General features: G+C 35.7%; 1 long non-coding RNA gene across 1 annotated transcript; it reads left to right on the top strand.

The window, feature by feature from the left end:
* Positions 1-1,833: 1,833 nt before the first annotated feature.
* On the top strand, positions 1,834-19,852 carry LOC149789704 (uncharacterized). The gene is made up of 4 exons (XR_016423968.1): positions 1,834-1,961; positions 5,643-5,797; positions 15,303-15,457; positions 19,704-19,852. It is a non-coding gene; the product is annotated as an uncharacterized LOC149789704 (long non-coding RNA).
* The last annotated feature ends 1,281 nt before the right edge of the window (positions 19,853-21,133 follow it).

Genomic DNA, 21,133 nt, shown 5'->3' on the forward strand with positions numbered 1-21,133 from the left:
GTGTTGGTAACTTCTATATGTAATTGTTCCTCGTGTCCTCATAATTTTCCACCTTTTGTTTTTATTAGTATTAAAATAGAATAAGTAAAGAACTAGTGTGCATGTACTTTTTGGTAATTTCTATATGTAACGCGTAGTGGTAAGAGCTGCAACATCATCTCATTATCAATAAATTAATAGTAGTAGTTGTTGTAGGGTTTAACGCCAGTTTTCAGCACAAGATATTCTATACATGGCGGCCAGTATAAATGGTGGAGGAAGAACCCGGGGAAACCTCAGAAAGAACCACCTACCCACGAGAAGCTTCTGCCAGGTTTTCTCACATAACCACATTAGACGAAAACGAGACTCGAACCCACGCAGACAGAGGTGAGATGGCAGTGATCCGTAACGGTGAGAGCTTTAGACCAATTGGCCAGTCGGGGAGGTGAGTGGCAATAGTAGTAGTAGTAGTAATATTTCAGACGTAGGGATATCAGTACGTAGTGGTAGTAATAGTAGTAGTAGTAATATTTCAGACGTAGGGATATCAGTACGGTAGTGGTAAGAATAGTAGTTTTATTAATATTTCAGACGTAGGGATAACAATACGGTAGTGATAGTAATAATTATTAGTAATATTTCAGACGTAGGGATAACAATACTTCTAGTAGTAGTAGCAGCAGTAAGATAGTAATAGTAAGATTATATGAGTATTATAGCAGTACGGTACCAGTAGTAGCAGTAATAGTAGTGGTAGTATTAGTAGTAGTAGTAAGAGTATACGACTATTATAGCAATACGGTATTAGTAGTAGTGGTAGTAGTATTAAGAGTATATGCATATTATAGCAGTACGGTAATAGTAGTAGTGGTAGTAGCAGTAAGAGTGTGTGAGTATTATAGCAGTACGGTACTGGTAGTAGTAAGAGTATATGAGTATTATACGGTGCTAGTAGTATTAGTAGCTGAAGTAGAAACAGTAGTATTAGTAGTAGCAGCAGCAGCGGTAATATAATAATTTTATTAGTAGTAATAAGTTTATAAAAGTCGGAGTAGCAGTACGGTTGTAATAGTAGTCGCAGTGGTGGTGATAGTAGTAGTAAACATGATGAGTATGAGCTAGCTAGACGGCTCCAGTGCCTCGATGTCGGTTGTCGCGGGTTCGAACCCCAACAGAATCAAACCATAGGATTATAAAAAATGGTACTTAGCAGCTGCCTGTCACTAGCAGCTGCTACATGTCTGCATCATGATGCCCCAGTGCTAGACATCACTATAAACTGCCACAGGGCATGATGCCCCAGTGCTAGACGTCAATATAAACTGCCACAGGGCATGATGCCCCAGTGGTAAATATCACTATAGACTGCCACAATGCAGATATCGTTGCGATATGACTAAAGGCGTTACAGCTACATTAAAATTCCACACCCCAAAATACACCACTCTCCTGAGCTACATATTTATGTAACTAACTTGTCAGAAACATAGACCAATATACTTCGGTAACTACTATTGCACATGGATACTTGCATGCCAGCACTTCACATTTCCGTTTTTTTTTTTAAATTTATTTATCAGATTTATTTTCTCCATCAGCCATATTGTTTGGTCATGTAAACCTGAAGAACGATATATTCATGTTTTAACCACAGGGGCTTGTATCGTTGCTTACAATTTACCTGTCATACATGTACTATATAATAACTACATGTATGAGAGGTAAATTGTAAGCAACGATACGAGCTCCTGTGGTAGTAACTAAATCCATTTGAATATCCACTGTAGTATTTGTTTGCACACGCCAAAAGCTTGTTGGATAAGGTCAACACTTAATAACGTAGCTTGTTGTCACGCAATGATTCGTTGGTTGTGTGCATGATAACAAGACGTTGCAAGGAGACAAGTACAATCATTAAAGAGAATACTGTCTGGTTTACTTGCGGAAGTTGCATTTTAAGGGATTTATATATATATTCTGTAAGTATCAGTCTACCATTTACATTTATGAAATATGCATTCATATTGAGTCAATGCATGAAAATGGAATAACGTGTTACCGAATGTGCAGAGTCCTACATCTACTCAAATCAAGGTCACAAAACACTCTCTGAGAGTTGTACAGTTGATAATACATCGGCAATTAAATTCACAGAGTTTTTAAATTTGCAAACATTTGTTGCTGATACAGAGAGCTGTACAGTCTCGGTGAGCCAAATGTTCAAATATTAAATCACAGTTAACCCTCACCTAGGTCATTTAATGCGCAGAAAGTTGTTTATATTTAGCAAATGCGATTATATAAAATAAAAATATTATATACACATCATTACCTGTGACTGTGAGGTCAATAAGAGTAGATGAAGATTTTTTAAAGACATCATTACTGGTATGTACAGGGATTGCTATCCTCCACTATTATTATACTCACCACTAACACCCAATCTATCGATCAGGTGGCCTAGAGGTTAGAGTGTCCGCCTCGGAAGCGGGAGGTCGTGGGTTAGAACCCCGGCCCTGTCATACCAAGGACTTTAAGAAATAGTACTAACAGCTGCCTGGCTTGGCGCTCAGCATTAAGAGGTTAGTGTTTGGGCTGGTCGCCCTTGTGTAAGGATAATGTGACTGCGTGGGACATCATGCTACATGTTTGCGGCATGATCCGGTGGCCTAGAGGTTAGAGTGTCCGCCTCGAAAGCGGGAGGTCGTGGGTTAGAACCCCGGCCCTGTCATACCAAGGACTTTAAGAAATAGTACTAACAGCTGCCTGGCTTGGCGCTCAGCATTAAGAGGTTAGTGTTTGGGCTGGTCGGCCTTGTGTAAGGATAATGTGACTGGGTGGGACATCATGCTACATGTTTGCGGCATGATGCCCCAGTGCTAGACATCACTATAAAATGTCACACTGCAGACATAGTAGCGATATGACTGTAAAGCTGTTAAAGCTACGTTAAAATTCCAAATGACACACAAACACACACCATCTAAATTATTTACAAACACCACTACCTCATATCTATAGTTTTTGAACCCAACACCAACTCCCCATTTACAGTATTCAAACCCACTACTAACTCCCCATCCACAGCAATTTCACCCACCATTAACTCCATGTTCATTGTATTTACACATTCCATTAACTGCTCATCTACATTAGTCACACCCACCACTAATTAACTAATATAATTTAGAATTTACCTCTAAAACTGATCTCCCCATCCACATCATTTACACCCACTAACTCCAAATCTATAGTATTTTCCCACCTCTAACTCCACATCTACCGTATTTATACTCACCACAAACTCCACACCTATTAACATTAACCAATAACTCCCCAAACACAAAGGCACAATGTTGTGTCCGATCATTGTAATCATTAGCTACACTAAGATGTACAAAATCGTTATTATCACACAAGACCTCTAAGATCAACTAAACCTCTAGGATCACATAAAACTACTAAGATCTCACAAAACCACTCAGATCCCATAAAGCCACTAAGATCACACAACATCCCTAGGGTTACACAAAACTCACATAGATCAAACAACACCTATAAGATCACACACCAACTCTAAGACCACATAAAACTACCAATATCACACAAAACGACCAAGATCACACAACCCCTCTTAAAATCCCCACTAAGATCACATGACAGCTCTACGATGACACTACACATCTATGATCACACGAAACTACTAAGATCACAAAACACCTGAAAGATCACGCAAAAACACCATGATCACACAACCGCTCTAATATTGCACAACATCACTAAGATCAAACAACACCTCTATGATCACACACCACTTCTAAGACCACATAAAACTAATAAGATTACACAAAACCACTAAGATAACGTGCCAACTCTGCGCTGGCAATATACCTCTAAGATAACACACAACCACTAATATCACACAAAACATCTAAGATCACACAAAATTACTAAGATCTCACACCACCTCTAAGATCACACAAAACCACTACGATTACACAACACGTCTAAGGTGGCACAATATCACTAAGATCACATACCACCTATAAGATTACATAAAACCACTAAGATCACACAACATCTTTAAGATGGTACAACGCTACTAAGATCACACAACACCTATACAGTGGCAAAAAATCACTAAGATAACATAACACCACTAGGATCACACAAAACCTCTAGTATGACTAGGGAATTTAAAGATTATTACATTTTGCATGTAAAAAACGGTGTACGTATTTGCAGCTTTGATAAGCTCTTTACACAGCAATATTTTTATGCGATTTTATTTGTATAGATATTTTATTTTACGAGCGAGCTGATATTTGTACAATAATTCATAAACTAAATATTAGTTAAGGATAGAACATGGATACCGCTTATATATTCCTGTCGTAATATTTGCGGCCCAGTCATCATGTACGCATTGTGTTAGATTGAAAGCTCATTTTAACTGGAGTTAATAACCCTGAAACACAGTCATATAAAAATATAAAATGGCCACAGGAGGAGAGGAAAAAGTTGGTCACACTCTTGTCAATGTTGGGGCTTTGACATTAAAAGACAGTAAGTGATTTATAAGTTAAAAGTGAATATTATCATACTCTGCATACTGATAATTGTAATATATTCCTTATTTGGTGGACAATGTCAGTATTTTTTAAATACTCATTTGTTTCATAAGGCCTGACAAACCTAATGAAATATGACAGTTAATAATTTCATATTTTTCAGAGTGTTCATTACATAAGTCTGACATCCTTATTCGAATATGTAAGTGAAAACTTTGAATTTCAGTCGTAGTTTCATCCTAATTTGTTACCTAACGTCGGGCATACATAATGGAATATGTCAGCAAATATGTTCATACCCTGCATACATATGCTTTTAATGCATTTATTAGAAAGGAAAGACAATAAAGGCCATGTGAAATAGCAATAAAATAGCCAGTGGGAAACGCATCAGAGCTGGCTAAACCTAAACATGAAATTACTAAGTAACCTAAAACTTTAATATATAACCATGTGCTGAGGTTTTGGTAATTTGATATACCAACTGACCGCAGTGCAAGTCTTTTCATTGGTAATGCGTGTACCCTTCCACCATGACACCTATTGTACTGGATTTTTGTAAGATGACATAGTCAACTGATTATACACAATGACATCTATTGTACAGGTTTATGTACGATGACGTAGCATAATGGTTATACATAGAACTTGCATTTAGAATTAACATTTTTATTTCGTTTTAAAGCGTCAAATCATATAGTGTATCAGTCATACAAATATTGAATATACCAAGAACGAACCCAAAGACAAAATTCTTATCATAAGAAATGAATGTATTCTTTTTTCTCTTATAACAGAGATTGATAACTGACCCCACTCTCTTTGTTCAGTGTAGTATGTGGCTACGTAGTGTGTATTCATATGCAATATGAACCGACCGATAGGGATTGTAACTGCGCGGTGACAGGTAGGAACATTATTGTGTCACTGTTGGCAGGCAATCTTACTACCACAATGTTATGTTTTGTTTGTACAGAGCTTATAATATTATTTACCTTTATGTATAGTACCAACATATCTGCCCTGTGCAGAGATATTATATTTTGTAAGAAAAGTGTCAAACATCTATGTATTCTTTTACTCGCACAGACGATGTTCAGATGACCTTTCTCTGGATGATCTCTATCTAGAAGCTGTTCTTATGGAGCATACAAATTATCAACACAAATAATACTGGTAACGATGGCGATGAATTTGTTGATGATAGAACATTCCAAGAAAGATGTGTTTGTCTCTGGCACAAGGTAAAGTCAGACTTTATATACGTGCGTTCTTAACAAATTGGAAATTAGACGTCAAAATAATAAAACTTTTTATTTGTATGTTTTCAACTGACAAACATCTAAACCGAAAAGTCTCATTTTGTTCACATTCGAGTACAATTACGTTGAGGATAATGTAACATTGTAGTTAAACTCTCCAATAACATAATTTGCAAAATCGTGCGCAAGATAAATGCTGTCATCTAAATCCCGTATAATTCAGTCTAAAGTCTACAGTGTTGTCATAAATCGCACACTTTTATCATTATTAATATTTTTATTTATCACAAGCAAAAGTAAAATAAAATGATATCACAAGGTAAATATAATATCATACAATAAGGTACAAAAGGTAAAATGGCGCCTCATATTACTAGGTCAAATAAGGTTCGATTACCAATATATTTAGATTTATATATGAATAATATAAAACACGCTATTATTTTGATATGATTAGAACTTAAAAGTACAGTAACTGTCTAACCCACCCCACTGTCAACCAGGATTATTATCCGGAACAAGAATATACTATGTTGACATGGTTAGAGCTAGAGGTGGAGTAATCTCCCACCTACCAAACCATCAACCATGGGTTGTATCCAAAATAGTATATATTATTCTGACATGTGTGATACTTAGATATGGCTAGAGATTTATTGACTACTCACCCCTCTCGCGCAACCGTCAACCAGGGTTACAAACCGTCGATATCGACTCACCTTCGCTAGCCAAGGTTCCGCTAACTCTATCTTGAGATAGGGTTATCAAACCTTGGCTAGGGACGATGATGTGGACTGGTCAAACACACTCTTGAATTGTGCAATCCGAGGTTCATAAACGCATTTAACACATTGATCTCCAGCCAGTTCGTTGTCGGCTGTAACATATCTTACACAAACACACCCACCCATATATATATTGACATTTGCGGGCATATATATATATATATATATATATATATATATATATATATATATATATATATATATATATATATATATATATATATATATATATATATATATATATTGTTGCGTGATTAGGTTCTTGCAAAACGTAACAAGGACATAGTGAAAACAACAACCTTTGCAATATTTAACAAATAATTTATTTTCTTTGAAAAACAAGATAAAAATTGGGAAAAGAACTTACGGTTTTACGAATCAATTCCAAAAATAATCAAGAAATAATCCAATCATTAAAAATTATGTCTTAGTAACAAAATGTTATTTGGGCAGCACCTTATTGATGTATCAACAGTTCTTTGTTGAATCAAAGAAAATAATATTCCAGTTTTTGAATTCTGTGTATATTTCGATAAATGCCCCTGTCCAAGATTTAATATTTAATCGATCGCGATTGATCTTGTTTGTGATGCAGTCGATGGCAGTTATCAAAATGACCTTGGAAAATCAAACCAGGCTCAGCAAGGATATATTTTGCGTACATTGCACAGTTTGACAAATATCATATGAGAACGTTCTTGATTACCCGACCGATTAATATTTTGCAGTGCAACAAATATATGTCGTGGAGCAAAAACACCATGCTGTGATGTTATTTACCAACTAAATAAACCGTTAACATTACTTAAAACAGCATCCGTGGTTACTGTTAACCATCATAGTAATGATTTACCTCCTTGATCCATGAAAGACAATAGTCGTTGTTCTTCTGTGATCGATGGGGTCATTACAGGCATCCACCATGAGAGCTTTGTTATGCTTACTTTACCAGCAACAGCAACACCAGCACCTTGCCAAATTGCATCATTATCATCACCTTTTCTTATTTGTACAACAGTGTGCTTAGCTCCAAAGACGACCTTTCTAACATTTCTACAAAATCTGAAGACGTGCGATAATGGAATTGCACATGAAAAACTTGTACGTTCTCCTGACATGGCTGCTACACGAGTTGCAAATCCTAAGTTTTAACTCTTATTAACTTCCCCTAAAATATCAAAAGCAGCAGCTGGTCTAGGTGCATGTCCAAAAATCAACTGGTTGATCGGCAGCTGAAGTGTCTCGTGAGGTCCTTATTTTAGTATATTGAACATGATCAGCGTTGTTCATAATATCTTTAGCAAACATCATTGATGGACCGGTTGATCTTGTATAATCATCAGAATATCTCGCTAGAACAATTATTGTTGTAGCAACATCGACATCCCTTTGAATTGATTCAATATTTATTCCATCGATCATATATCAGACAATACCATAATTCCATTATTAACAAAACCAACTCTCAAATTTTCAGCGTACGGTGTATTAGCCACAACATTAGTTACAAGCTCACCTTCTACTTCAATAAATGTCTCGCAGAGTAAGAAAAGATGTACTTGTATCGTGAACTTGAAGTTCTATTCTTCCGCGTTGATTTGGTTGTATTGCGTCATAGGAATAAAATTGAGAATTACGTACTGATTCGTCTTTGATGATCGGTTTATCCATGTCAAATTCATTTTATTATATTACTCCTTGATTTAAATCAACGCCGCGCTAACTTTGTCGAGCGAGTACGAAGTCCACTCCCTGCTATTAAATGTACTGTAATATTTTTTTGTATTTCATCAGATTCTTGATCTATCAACGCCGCTAGTTTTTAGTTACTGCTTGATTTATTAGTTTACAGACATTTGCAGGCATATCTTCAGTGGACGGTAAAACCATCACTGGTTTTCGTCGTATTAATCTCTATAGTCTTTTTTGACTGCCGAGAACGCCTTACCAGCAACGTTGAAGATTGCAGCAGGAGCTTTTTCACGAACAATATCCAAAGCTTTCATTGATAATTGTTTTGCAACTGGTGCTACTTTTGGAGTTTACTGCTCTGACCATCATGGGTCTACGCTGACTTCTGTATATGGTTATATTGTTTTATTTGTCATTTATCTAATCATAGTGATTTAATCACCATAATCATCAACAAGTTCGTCAATGAGTTCTCGGTAATCGCCAATATAAATGATACCACCTTGAAATAATCGTCGACAAATATCAGCTGCTTCATTGATTATTTCTGGTGAGTTGTTTCCAGCACGTGCTCCTCCTACGAGAACTTCTAGCCGCGATATGTCGTTGAGGAAAGTATCAAGACAAACAAGGTTACCTCTTTTAAAACCGCTACATGTTGGTTGAATCAGGTTGAGATTGTTGACGCCGCTGTACCCTTATTGTATGTACTCTATTAAAAAATTTAATAAACTCTGGATTATTTGCACGGTACCCTAAATTGTTGTGAGCAAAATACACAATAGCAGGCCAATAATAAGGGTTTATATTATATATTGGTTTTTAAATAATCTTTCATTTTTTTCCGAATAAACGGCAATATTTTCTAATGTTTCTGGTTCAACATCAACCATCAGCCTCCTTGCATTTAGCATTATTATTGCTTGTATCTTTTTACCCTGTGTAGGAAGCTTTATTTTTGCTTAAAAAAGTGGTCCGTTCAGCCTCCCTGCTGCTCAAACGCATTAAAAGATATGTCTACCAATGGCTAGGCCCAGCTTAAAGGACGTGTCTAATCACACCATCAACATGCGCATAGAAAAATGTCTACCAAAGACAAGGCCGAGCTTAAAGAACATGACTAAAGTTAAACTGGTTATTGAAACCATGAAGCGTACAAACTTGTTTCAAACGAAGATAAAGACTTTCGATAGTTTACATTAGCTGTTTCTGAACTGTAGATACTGCGTTGTTTTATTGTTTGTGTTAGCTGTCCCTGTCCTTGAGATGTTGTGGGGTTTTATTTTACATTAGTTATGTCTGAACTGTATATATTGAGTATTGAGGTCTTTATTTTATATAATACAGGTGTTTACCCCCACAGTTTTGCTTCAAACAAACTTGTAGCAAAACACATTTGTTTTAAACTTCACAGTATAAAACTGCTACTTCTACAATAAAATAAAGCAGCAGCAGATGACGTTACGGTGGTAGTTCTAGTGATATGATGGTGTTAGTAGAAGTTGTATAGTGGGTGTAGTAGTAGTCATATGATGATGGTTGTCGTATTAGTGATCTGATGATTGTAGTATTGGTCTGATGGTGCAGTTACTAATAATAGTATCCTATTTCGGGAAAGGCAACAAATCACTTGATGATAGTAGTATTAGTAGTAGTGATATAATGATATTAGTTTATTGATCACGTTATCGGTGAAATCTTGGTGTCGGAGCGGTATCTATATGAACTGCTTGCAAAACGGTTTTATATTAAACGGAAATAACTTATTTTATTTCGACGAATTATGTCACTAGAAAGACATCCAGATCCCAAGTATGGATGTAAGTTTTTTTTTTAAAGAGCTTAATATTGGCAACCAAGGCATTTCAAATCTGACATGTATACTTTTACACTGTGGCCAAGTCTGAACTCGATAAATAGTTACGATCGATATAAAACAAAAGCACAGTCACTCAAAGTACCTAAGAATTTATTTTTGTCGTTAGTGGATAAGTTTCCATTGATTGAAGGTTTAAATTGTATTTTTGGCATTAGTGGATCCGTGAACATTGATAGAGCATTTAAAAGTTATATTTTGACGTTATTCAAATGGAGGGTCTCTTGCTTGCAATGACGAATGTTGTAGAGACCAATGCAAATAATTATATATTTGCTCACAAAAGACATGTATGACTTTTGTTTGAGATTTATTGTATACAAAGTATATTCAGGTCAATATTTTTTTAACACTAAAAATTATAGTCCATTGCATGGCAGGGCTGTTCAAGGTGCACAACCAGGAAAGTCAATGTAGCCTGAAAATAGGTCAAAGTGCCCAAGTTATACCGTCATGTTTAAAACTAGTCTTGATGGAATCAACATTCGTTTACAAAGCAAATTTGGCAAAGTGATATAGTTCGACCCATATTTGTTTGTCATTGTAACCTGCAAAACATTTAATGTAACGAAAGACAAAACAACTTAGAATCGCGGTACATCATGGCTTGGTGTTGTCACTTAGAACTTTCATGGACCTAGCTCTAACTGTCAAGTCTCGGGTCTCAGGTCAACATAACTTTCATGAACCTTTCTGTAAGGGCAGGTTTGAGGTCACGATAAGTTTTTGTTGTCCAAACTGTCAAAAAAGCTTTTGTTAAAGGTAAGAGAAAATGAATGTGTCATCTAGTATTAAAAGGTAAGTAAGAATAGTTTGTAAATCTATATATAACTGTTTTTAATTTCTTTATAAACTTTATATATATATATGTATATATATATATATATATATATATATATATATATATATATATATATATATATATATATATATATATATATATATATATATATACATTGGATGTGTCTAAAATTTCTGACCTTGATCAGAAACGTTTGCAATGTGCCCACCTCAATGTCCATAGGGAGTTTATATCGGATTGTCTTCAGTTTCCATCATCTGGAGTTGTGGACAGGTGAAGGCCACCCTTTCTTGTAGTAGATATATCTACGTGGTATCACGGTACCAATTGTTTTTCCATATACATTAATGCTAATATTTAGTGAAATAAATATGCTTTCGATCCATTTCTGAATGCACGTCATACACAGTCACAGAGGACAAAGGTATATTGTCAGTTTGACGAATACAAAACCAGGTACTTCACCGCATTTAAGAGAGATAGCTATGCTGGGACTAAACAGGGGTACCAGTTATCCTGTCACAACGGTTGCATCTTCAAAGATGTGTACCACATTTGTAAAAATCTTTAAAAATTACAGAATATGATTTAAATATGAATTAACACAATCTCATATGCTGCCAGGAAACTTAACTTTTAAGCCTGATAAAAAGTACAATTCTAACCTAATGCACGATTCACCGCTAGATTTTACGTTTATTTCTGAATATTTTAATCTGCACCCACTTGGGGTTGTACAGTTGGTACCGTTATACCCTATACACCATGGTCCTGTTTTCTTCTGTGTATTACTTTGCACATAGTAACTGGGTTACGCGGTTTCGGTAACCGCATAATGATATTTGTCAATTGCATATGCAAGTATTTGCATATTTAAATATGCTTCTTAGTGAACTTGATGTGTGTGGTATGAGGAGGGTATCTTAAATGTGTCTTTTATTTTAGTACCAGTCGACATTTTCAATTCGAATTAATTTTTAAACAAAACAATCAACCTTAGCAAGAATCTAACCACATATATTTCGTTGTTAGGTCGTATCGCATCCTTATGCATGACGGAATTAAGCTGTCGAAATAGTAAACATATTTTTGAAAAACATTGTCTTATTCATCAATGTATAATTTCTAACCTGAAAATGTTGCCTGTGGGTCTCTAACAGCGTAAACTTACAGACAAACGTGATAGGGTGGGGTTGGGTGTCGTGGCAAGAGAAACAACGGCTTTCCTCGTGAATAAAATTGGTAGTTGTAGTAGTGACAGTACCGTAGTGGGAGTAGCAATACTGTTGTAGTAGTAACAGTACAGTAGTGGGAGTAGCAATAATGTTGTAGTAGTAACAGTATAGTAGTGAGTGTAGCAATAATGTTGTAGTATTCACAACACAGAAGTGGGAGTAGCAATACTGCTGTAGTAGTAACAACTCAGTAGTGGGAGTAGCAATACTGTTGTAGTAGTAACAATACAGAAGTGGGAGCAGCAATAATGTTTAAGTAACAGGGGCAGTATTATTGACACTACGGAGGTAGCAGTAGTATCATTAGTAGTAGTAGTAGGTAATAGTAGTAGTAGTACTATTATTATTGGTAGTAGTAATAGTAGTAGTAATAGTAGTACTAGTAGTAGCAGTAGTAGTAGTACCAGTAGCAGTAGTAGTAGCAATGCCAGTAGAGGGGCAGCAGTAGTATGAGGAAGAGTAGCAGTACAGTGATAGTATTAGTACTAGTAGTAGTGGGGCCCATAGTGGCCGAGTGGTCTAAAGAGCACTCCGTTGCGGATCACTGCTATGTCACCTCAGTCTGCGCCGGTTGGAGTCTCTGATTCAGCCAATGTGGGTATGTGAGACAGCTTGCCAGTAGCTCCTCGTGGGTCGGTGGTTCTTTCCGGGATTTCCCAGGGTTCTTCCTCCACCATTAATTCTGGCCTTTATGTATAGCATATCGTGTGCTGAAAAATGGCGTTAAACCCCACTAATAGTAGTAGTAGTAGAAGTAATGACAGTAGAAGAGTAGTAGTAGTATGGGAAGGAGTAGCAGTACAGAATAGTAACAGTATCAAAAGTAGCAATGCCAGTAGAAGAGCAGTATTAGTAGTATAAATAACACATAAGTAGTAGTTCAGATGCAGGAGTAGCAATAATATTGTAGTAGTAACAGTAGTAGTAACAGTACAGTAGTGGGAGTAGCAATACTGTTGTAGTAGTAACAGTACAGCAGTGGGAGTAGCAATACTTTTGTAGTAATACCAGTACAGTAGTGGGAGTAGCAATACTGTTATAGTAGCAGGAGCAGTAGTATTAACACCACAGATGTATTAGTAGTAGTAGCGTTATTATTAGTAGTAGTAGTAGGTAATAGTAGTAATATTGGTATTTGTAGTAGTAATAGTAGTACTAGCAGTAGTAGTAATATGAGCAGCAATGCCAGTAGAGGAGCAGTAGTAGTATGAGGAAGAGTAGCAGTACAGTGGTAGTAGTAGTACGAGTAGTAGTGGGGCCCCGAATGGCCTAATGGTCTAAAGCGCACTCCGTTACGGATCACTGCCACCTCTCCTCAGTCTGCGCCGGTTGGAGTCTCGGATTCAGCCAATGTGGGTATGTGAGACAGCTTGCCAGTAGCTTCTCTTGGGTCGGTGGTTCTTTCCGGGGTTTTCCCGGGTTCTTCCTCCACCATGAATACTGGCCTTTATGTATAGCCTATCGTGTGCTGAAATATGGCGTTAAACCCCACTAGAAGAAGTTGTAGTAATGCCAGTAGTACGAGGGGGAGTAGCAGTACAATGGTAGTAACAGTAGCAGTAGTTGCAATGCCAGAAGAGGAGCAGCAGTAGTAGTATTATAAATGCCACAGAAGTAGTGGTAGTAGTAGTTAAGACGCAGGAGTACGGTAGTAGGAGTAATAGTACAAAAGTAGCAGTAGCAGTAGTAGTAGTAGTAGTAAAGAAGTCGGAAAAGCTGTGCGGTAGCAATAGTAGCATTAACAATACAGAGGTAGAAGTAACAGCCGGGTAGCAGTAGTAGTAGCAGCAGCAGTAATACCAAACTTACCAGTAATCATTTTTAGTTGTGTTAGTAGTGACTGAATAGACTAATTTACATTTGTGTTACAAGTACTGAATAGGAAGATTAATTTAATTGTGGTAATCCCAATGGGTTCGAGCAATCCGATTAGCTGTAGGACTGGATATATATATATATATATATATATATATATATATATATATATATATATATATATATATATATATATATATATATATATATATATATATATACTGTGTGTGTGTGTGTGTGTGTGTGTGTGTGTGTGCTGAGATACCTGCTTGCCAGTACTGAACGTCGATATTGGAATGTATTTATTAGATTTAATCTCTATATCAGCCATATTGTATGCCTAGGTAATGTCGTAGCTAAAGTCAATTGAATTTTCTTGAATAGTCATTGTATTATTTGTCAGTACACGCCAAAGTCTAGCCAAATAAGATCAACTATTATTAACATAGCTTGTTGTCATGCAATGATTGGTTGGTTCTGTGTGTGATAACAAGTCTTTGCTTAGAGACATGTAGGATCGTTACAGAGAAACAGTCTAGTTAGCTTGGGAAACTTGCATTTTAAGGGATTTATCAATATTTTGTAAGTATGAGTCTACTATTTACTATTATAAGACTATATATATTTGCAATAGAATCACACAACACATTTATGTTACCTGTGTTCACAATTGATTGAACTCGTATTGAATCAATGTATGAAATTGGAATAACGTTGTACTGATTGTGTTGAGTTGTAGGTTTACTCATGTCAAGGTCACTAAAACATTCAAGAGTTGTGCAGTAATGATACATTGGTAATTGAATTCACAGAGTTTTAACATTTTTTAAACCTAGATGCATAGTCATACGATCAAATAGAGACAAATGTTCACGTATTAAACAACATTTAACCCACACCTAGGTCATTTAATGCACACACAGTTGTTCATTTTGAATGAGTGAAATTATAATGTAAAATACCACTTGTACGTCATATCCTGTGATTGTGAGGTCAGTTACATTAGATGAATCTTCTATAACAGCAATTATTCACAGTATTTACACCCACACCACCCCTTGTATCATAGAATTTACACCCATTATTAACTTCCCAATCCACAATATACTTATATACCTGACATGGTCACATGATGATATCTCTTCAGTGATTTATACATTTAATGGTAGTGATATGCATGGGATGGATAAAAGCTAATGTGTATACAGTTATGTATAACTTTTTATGGTAGTTACGTACATGACATAGATCAGGCTAGTATTTCGCTATTTATATTTTGTAGCCAAATCCTCGTGTCAGCATAACGTTAGGGTGACAACTCCCTCCACTTGCACTATATAACCCTTGAAGAACATTAAACCGACGCCATGGCAACAGGAGGAGAGGAAAAACTTGTCACGGATCTGGTCAAAGTTGGGGATTTGACACTTGAAGACAGTAAGTGATCTATATGTTACATATAGAATCCCATTTGCTCTTTAGTAATCCATTGATATATACACTTTCTTCTTATCCATGTTGATAAATAGCCTATTATGTACATGTTATTATATCGACATGTGTAGAAGTTAGAGGTTGAATAATCGCCCCATATCCTCCCACCGTCAACCAGGGCAAGTGTCCGTCACAATGAACTGGTCACATATAATCTTGAGTCGTCAAATCCAAAGTTCGTAAACGCATTTAACACATGTATCTCCAGCAGATCAGATCATATTCGATATATATATATATATATATATATATATATATATATATATAGAGAGAGAGAGAGAGAGAGAGAGAGAGAGAGCTATAAATATACACCAGACAGAAAGGAAAGTGCTGTCAGAGAAGAAGAATACGATCATACAGGTTCGATAATTCTTAATTCATCCTCTACGGAGATTTGAACCCAGATTCGTGGGTAAATGGCACCCTTCGCCCTGCCTGCACGTACGAGCCCATCTCCCCTCACGACAAAGCACACATCACCAAAAATGATGCTATTATAGTTTGTATATATATATATATATATATATATATATATATATATATATATATATATATATATATATATATAAACCAAGGAGGTTAGGATGAGGTGTATAACCCAGCTGATTTTAAGATTCTATTATTGTTCATCTCTTTTTCTCTGTTTGTCAATAAGTCTATTGGTTTTATTGAGAGAGAGAGAGAGAGAATTATTTGGATTTTAACGTAGGTTTAAAAAATTTCAGTCATAACGCTACGATGCCTGCAGTTTGGCAGTTTGTAGTGATGTCTAGCACTTGGCATCATGCCATAGACATGTAGGATGATGTCCTACCTAGTAATATTATCCTGACACCTGGCGGAACAGTCCTAAAACTGATATATTCATGCTGAGCGCCAAGCAAGGCAGCTGTTAGTACCATTTGTACAGGTTTTTGGTATGACTCGGCCGGGGATCGTACCCACGACCTCCTGCACGCGAGGCGGACACTCCCACAACTAGGTTATCTGTGATATATATATATATATATATATATATATATATATATATATATATATATATATATATATATATATATATATATCCAGGCTTATATTTTTTATTGACTTCAAAAGACTTAAACCTGCATTTGTAGCTAATTGACATTGTGGAAAAAGAAAATGCTTTATAGGGCCATATTTTAACGATAAATGAGATTACTCAATAAAGATTTCTACTATCAAAAAAATAAAGCTTAGATGACACTTCATGGAGAGAAGTCAAATATTAACTTCGATGAAATTAGCAATTATAAGCACTGAATCTCTCAGAAAATGGATCGATGAAACTGTATTGTCACCTGTACAAACCTATGGAAACGCCATGGATTAAATCATCCCCACCCCAATATCGTATTGATTCTAACACTCATGGTTCAATTAAGGACAATAACGAATTAACGAATTAATATTTCGTTTTATCGACATATTTTTATGTTCAAACGAATTAATATTATAAATAAGATTTTGTTTTGTTTAAGGCAGGATAATAGTACGATTAAAAATATTTTGAAATATTATTTATTTTATAAAATTTAAAAATAAATAATAATAATTGCCTGTATATTACTTAAGTCTTCCCGTAATTTTACAGACATACATATCTGTAGGAAGCATTTCGTATGGATAATAAAACAATTTGTTTAGTTACTCATTTGTCGAGGGGATAGAGTAGGATGGGTGTGGCTGTATGACAACATATTTTAGAAGTTACTGCACTGCAAAGCTATGGATGTCACACCCACTGTAAGCAGAAGACGTGTACTAATGTTTATTTTTCGCCTAGTTGCTTTGACTGCAAAGTATCAAACATTTAAATTTATACAGGTGATGATACCCGTGGAAACTCTGATATGGAAACAAATGTGTAGAGATTATGATGGGGTTTTACTGTTTCTGAAAATCTATGATGATCATGTTCACAAGTTCACAAATAAATCATTTGTCTACTAAATCATTCACTAAATAACTTGCTTTGTGTTAAAGTGTTACAACGAAAATAATTTGTAATGATAATATTCTGTTTATATTCGTTAACATTTACTCCAAAATTATTGTAATACTTTATGAACAATATTGTTTCATATGTACTGCGATAAATGTAACATTGTCTTTTCGTTGACAACACAATACAGTGTTGATTACGCAATGGTCAAGAATGTGAGACAATAGTAGTAAAGTGGGACGATATAGCGTCAATGGGACTGATCATTAAAAACTACCCTATGACGATATAGCGTCTATGTAAATTTAACATTAACCACCCTGGGACGATATAGCGTCTATGTAAATTTAACATGGACAAAAAACCCTGGGACTGTATAGCGTCAAGGGAATTTAACATGGGAATATGGGACTGTATTGCGTCAAGGGAAATTGAACAGGGTGGGTCTGTTGAGCGTCAAGGGGAAATGGAACAGGGTCAGGACCCTATTTTAAAAGGGTCCCGACCTGATGGATCTATGGAAATGGAACAGGCAAAACTTGAAACAGGGAGGGTCTCTATTTATTTATATAAAAAATAAACAATAAAAAGGGGCAGGCAATTGAAATCCCAGTGGGTTATAGGAATCATATTAGCGGTAGGACTGGATAGACTTATATATATATATATATATATATATATATATATATATATATATATATATATATATATATATATATATATACTGACCGTCGATATTTGAATTTATTTGTTAGATTTAATCTCTATATCAGCCATATTGTTTGCCCAGGTAAACTCGAGGAACATATGCATGTCGTAACTAAAGTCGTTGAATTTTATTGAATAGTCATTGTATTATTTGTCGGTACATGGCAAAGTCTAGCCAAATAATGTCAACTATTATTAACATAGCTTGTTGTCATGCAATGATTGGCTGGTTCTGTGTATGATAACAAGTCTTGCTTAGAGACAAGTACGATCGTTACAGATAATACAGACTAGTTAGATTTGGAAACATATATTTCAAGGGATGTATCAATATTTTGTAAGTATCAGTCTACTATTTACTATTATAAGACTATATGTATTTGCAATAGCATCACACCAAAACATATTCATGTTACCTGTGTTCACAATTGCTTGAAATATTGAAGCAATGTATCAAATTGGAATAACGTTGTACTGATTGTGCAGAGTTTAAGATTTACTCATGTCATGGTGACTAAAACGTTCAAGGGTTGTGCAGCAATGATACCTTGGTAATTGAATTCACAGAGTTTCAACATTTTTTAAACCTAGATGCGCAGTTGTACGATCAAACTGAGACAGGTGTTCATGTATTAAATAATATTTAACTCACACCTAGGTCATTTAATATACAGAAAATTGTTCATTTTTAACGAGTGAGATTATGATGTAAATTATCACTTGTACGTCATATCCTGTGATTGTGAGGTCAGTAACGTTAGATGATGCTTCTTTAACAGCAATAATTCACAGTATTTACAACCATTACATCCACAATATACTTATGTACCTGACATGGACACAGGATGATGTCTCTTTAACGATTGATACATTTAGTGGTAGTTATGTCCATTGACTTGGATACAACCTGATATCTCTTCAATGATTTATACATTTAATGGTAGTCATGTCTATAACATGGATGCAACCTGAATCTCTTCAATGATTTATAAATTTAATGATCATAAATTTAATGATAGTGATGTCCATGACATGCATACAACCTGATATCTCTTCAATGATTTATAAATTTAATGGTTATAAATTTAATGATAGTGATGTCCATGACATGCATACAACCTGATATCTCTTCAACGATTTATACATTTAATGGTAGTCATGTCTATAATATGGATGCAACCTGACATCTCTTCAGTGATTTATAAATTTAATGATTATAAATTTAATGATAGTGATGTCCATGACATGCATACAACCTGATATCTCTTCAACGATTTATACATTTAATGGTAGTTATGTCAATAACATGCATACAACCAGACATCTCTTCAATGATTTATAAATTTAATGATAGCCATGTCCATGACATAGATACCGAATGATATCTCTTCAATTATTTATGCATTTAATGGTAGTGATATGCATGGCATTGATTAAATATAATGCTTATACAGTTATGATAGTTACGTACATTATATAGATAATTCTAGTATTTTGCTATATACATATTTTTTGCAGCCAAATCCTCGTGTCAGCATAACGTTAGGGTGACAACTCCCTCCACTTGCATTATATAACCCTTGAAGCACATTACACCGACGCCATGGCAACAGGAGGACAGAACAAACTTGTCAGGGATCTAGTCATAGTTGGGGCTTTGACACTTGAAGACAATAAGTGATCTATATGTTACATATAAAATCCCATTTGCTCTTTAGTAATCCATTGATATATACACTTTCTTATTCTCCTTGTTGATAAATAGCCTATTATGTACGTTTTAGTATATCGACATGTTCAGAAGTTAGAGATTGAATAATCGCCCCATATCTCCCACCGTCAACCAGGGCTAGTGTTCGTCACAATGACCTGGTCACATATAATCTTGAGTCGTGAAATCCAAAGTTCATAAACGCATTGAACACATGTATCTCCAGCAGATCAGATCAGATTTCATATATATCTAGACAGAGAGAGAGAGAGACAGAGAGAGACAGAGACAGAGAGAGAGATAAAGAGAGAGAGAGAGAGAGAGAGAGAGAGAGAGAGACGGGGGAGAGAGGGGGAAAGAGAGAGTTATAAATATACACCATACAGAAAGGAAAGTGCTATCAGAGAAGAATAATACGAGCATACAGGTTAGATAATTCTTAATTCATCTTCTACGGAGATTCGAACCCAGGTCCGAGGGTAAATGGCACACTTCGCCCTGCCTGCACACACGAGCCCATCTGCCCTCACGAGAAAGCACACATCACCAATAAATGATGCTACTTTATATGTTAGTATCAATTTTACAGGTTTTTGGTATAACTCGACCGGCAAGCGAACCCACGACCTTCCGCACCTGAGGCGGACACTCTAATCATCAATCAAGTTATATGTGATCTATCTATCTCTCTCTCTCTCTCTTTATATATATATATATATATATATATATATATATATATATATATATATATATATATATATATATATATACCAGTTTATAGTCTCTATTGTCTTCAAAGCATTTAAATCAAATATTTGACGCTGGAATAGTTAACGACGAAATCCCAGTAATCTTAGGCCATGTCCTGCTGCTTTTTTTAATGCCATTCCGGCAGCGGTTCCAACTGCGCCTGACGCTTATGCTATCCACGCTGAAATAGCTGCGAGAAGTGGAAAAGTACCACCTGTTGTAATTGTGTCTTTGATCGAGGCCGCAGAAAGACTGAGTTTAATACCCTTTTTTGATTGTTTGGCCTTGCTGAAGTGGTTAAGTTGCCGTTCTGTCAGCGATATCTTATAATGACCACCCGTTATTTGATCGTGCTTTAGCGTTATCGTGGAAACACATTTTATTGCTAAATCCGATTGAAGTTTATTAATCTGACCAGGAGTCAGACTAACACTAATGTGATGACCGCTCCGGTTGCCTAGTGGTTAGCGCGTCCGCCTCGGATGCG

The sequence above is a fragment of the Sinohyriopsis cumingii genome, chromosome 10 (assembly GCF_028554795.1).
Source record: "Sinohyriopsis cumingii isolate HCF-2022 chromosome 10, ASM2855479v2, whole genome shotgun sequence".
NCBI lineage: Eukaryota > Metazoa > Mollusca > Bivalvia > Unionida > Unionidae > Sinohyriopsis > Sinohyriopsis cumingii.